The sequence below is a fragment of the Furipterus horrens genome, unplaced genomic scaffold (assembly GCF_987537825.1).
Source record: "Furipterus horrens unplaced genomic scaffold, mFurHor1.1.pri manual_scaffold_3, whole genome shotgun sequence".
Lineage (NCBI taxonomy): Eukaryota > Metazoa > Chordata > Mammalia > Chiroptera > Furipteridae > Furipterus > Furipterus horrens.
This window is the reverse complement of record NW_028327173.1, coordinates 157,318,330-157,321,188: the sequence shown is the minus strand read 5'-3', so window position 1 is coordinate 157,321,188 and position 2,859 is coordinate 157,318,330. Positions and strand designations below refer to the sequence as shown.

At 44.7% G+C, this 2,859-nt stretch overlaps 1 non-coding gene across 1 annotated transcript; it reads left to right on the top strand.

Annotated features, from left to right (window-relative positions):
- Positions 1-1,010: 1,010 nt before the first annotated feature.
- TRNAE-CUC (transfer RNA glutamic acid (anticodon CUC)) lies at positions 1,011-1,082 on the top strand. The gene has a single exon. It is a non-coding gene; the product is annotated as a tRNA-Glu (tRNA).
- Positions 1,083-2,859: the final 1,777 nt, after the last annotated feature.

The following is a 2,859-nucleotide window of genomic DNA, read 5'->3' as shown; positions in this document are numbered from 1 at the left end:
TGAGCAGTAAAAATTACTTTGTTCAGTTTCTTTAAAAATCATGCAGACTTTATAGGATACTCTGGAGTCAGAAGCCATACCCAGCCCTGGGGACTTCCTCCCTATTATTCAGCAGGATGCCCAGGTCTACCTTGAAGCTAGCTCCTAAGTGTCTACTGGCAAGTCTATATTAGTTATCAACATTTATATAAAAATAGCTTAATCTTAATATATCTTCTGAAAGTGAAAAATGTAATGTTTTAAGAACAGGGAAGTAAAATAAGCCAATAGCTCATACCAAGTAAGACATATTTTTTAAAAGAATTTCCTTTCTTTATTTTTAGAAAGATGGGAAGGGAGGGATAGAGGGAAACACTGATGTGTGAGAGATTCATTGACTAGCCGCCTCTTGCACGCCCCCAACTGGGAACCTGGCCCACAACTCAGGCATGTGCCCTGACTGGGAATCGAACCTGCGACCCTTTGGTTAATAGGCTGGCGCTCAGTCGACTGAGCCACACCAGCCAGGGCCCAGGTAAGGCACATTAACATACATTTTAAAATGAAAATTTAAACTACCTAAGAAACCAAAGGCATGTTCACATTTATTCTCTATCACAATAAAAACAGTCTGCAATGTGTCAGTGTGTTTTTAAGGCATGAAAGTCTAATTATGGTCGGGAGGACTAGACAAATCCAATCAGAATTATTAAAAATACTTACCCCATTGATTTAGTGGTAGTGTTGCCATAGCTGGCAGGAGCTGAGGCCATCTTGGCAAAAGCCCTAAGATATAAGAAAGTTATATGTAAAAGCTGATTATTAGTGCTAACATTCATGGTATTGAAATATCTATTGACTAACTTTAACTTTTACAATGCAGATATTTTCTGAAAAGAGAAATAATTTAACTACTATAATAAAATATTTCAGTATAATTAGCACCAAAACAATTACATAAACCAAGATTATATAAATGTAAAATAATACCCAAATACAGTACAATTAGTACTGAAGTACTGAGATACTTTTCCCTGGTGGTCTAGTGGTTAGGATTCGGCGCTCTCACCGCCGTGGCCCGGGTTCGTTTCCCGGTCAGGGAAGCCAACCCTGGCTGGTTTGGCTCAGTGGATTGAGCGTCGGCCTGCGAGCTAAGTGTCGCTGGTTCGATCTTCCAGTCAGGGCACATCAGAGAAGGAAAACTCTGACTCCAAAAAACCTCTGCTGCCTTGCGGCATACCTCTTCAGAGGAAAGGCTAAGGGAGTAAACCCCGACAGAAAATCCGGAGCCGGAGTCCCTAAGGCGGTTTGACGTTGTAGTCAACACCGGCAACTCCTGCAGCGCACCTGAAGCCAAGCTGTATTGACTCCGTCTTTCCCTTGGACCCTTCAGCTGCGAAGAGAGGGGGGGTCTGCTGCATGGGCAACAGCAGACCCTCCATATCACCCTGCCCAGGCTCTGTAGCTTCAACACGGGAGGAGACAGATACCGTGTCACTCCCGAGTCGGACTGCACAGCCATTCTCGGCGGTGCAGATAGACTCTTAAGAAGCTACACCATCGTCTCTCGAGACGGACGGCTGCCGACGACGACCCTGTATCATTTCCCCATTTCTCCCCCTTCTCCCTCCCAGCTGACAACCTTCCAAATGATCCCCATATCTCTGATTCTATTTTTATTCTGGTTGTTTGCTTAGTTTGGTTCATTTTTTGTTGTTGTTGTTGTTTTGTTTGTTTTTGAGGGTGTCTTTTATTTTTTTTCAGATTCTGTTGTTGATACTGTTACAGAAACAGGGGCGTCCAAAAACAAACCCCAGAGTTTGCGGCTGGAGGATGGGGAAAAGGAAGCAGCTTTTAAGACGCCTTTGTATGCCTGCGGCTAGTTGCTAGTGTCTTTGTTATGCAAAATGGCTTTGATACTTCCAAGGCCCAAGAAGATGGGAGGAGTCTTGAACTGTGGGATGGTACAGAAGGAGCCTACAGAGCCTGCGTAGGGTTCTGTGAATGGTCAGAACTGGTTGCAACACCCACTGCATCAGAGGATGCAGTCAGGGATATATAAGCAGCTGCGGACATTTTAGCTTGGTCTCAGGCTCTCTCTGGCTCTCGCTCGCTCGCTGGGTCTCTCTCTCACTTGCTCTTGCTCTCACTCGCTCCCTCTCGCACCCCCTCCATGCGGCTTGGTGAAGGGGCCTTCTCCATGCGAACTAAAGAAGCTGAGTTCTCCATGTGGTTTTGAGAGGGCTCTCCAGGCTGCTCTAAGAGGCTCTTGCCATGCAGTTTTGAGAAGGAGAGGAGATACGTGCGGTTTGCAGGAAGAAGGCAGTTTACAAGGAGGCTGAGAATCCACGCAGTTCTGCATTGAGAGCTGGAGGGCACCACAGCAGAGAAAGGACCTCCCCAATCAGATTTGAGTGCTTGGCAGCTAGGTACTGGTAAAGCTGAACTGTGCCTAGGAAGTAGGGAAACAGTGTTTCTGACTTTTCTAAGGCTGGCCTGGTTTGGTAGGGGGAGGCAGGACTATGTGTTTGTGGGTATTTTAAAGAACTTAAGACTCAACAGCAGAAATCCGCAAATAATCTAAATCTATTTAACTGTTAAATAAACAGTTCTTTTTCTTTTCACTAAACTCTAGTACTGAGAGTTGTAATTCTGGTGGCGGGTAGTTGGGCCCCTATCTAAATGGCCTGTGGGTTCTGTTTCAATTGGAACAGCCCAGAGGTTCTGTTACAATGCTCGTGAGTTTGTTGTCATTTTAATGTTCATCATTTGGATCCTCTTTTTCTTAAATAAGTCCCTTTAACATTTCATATAATAATGGCTTGGTGATGATGAACTCCTTTAGCTTTACCTTGTCTGGGAAGCACTTTATCTGCCCTT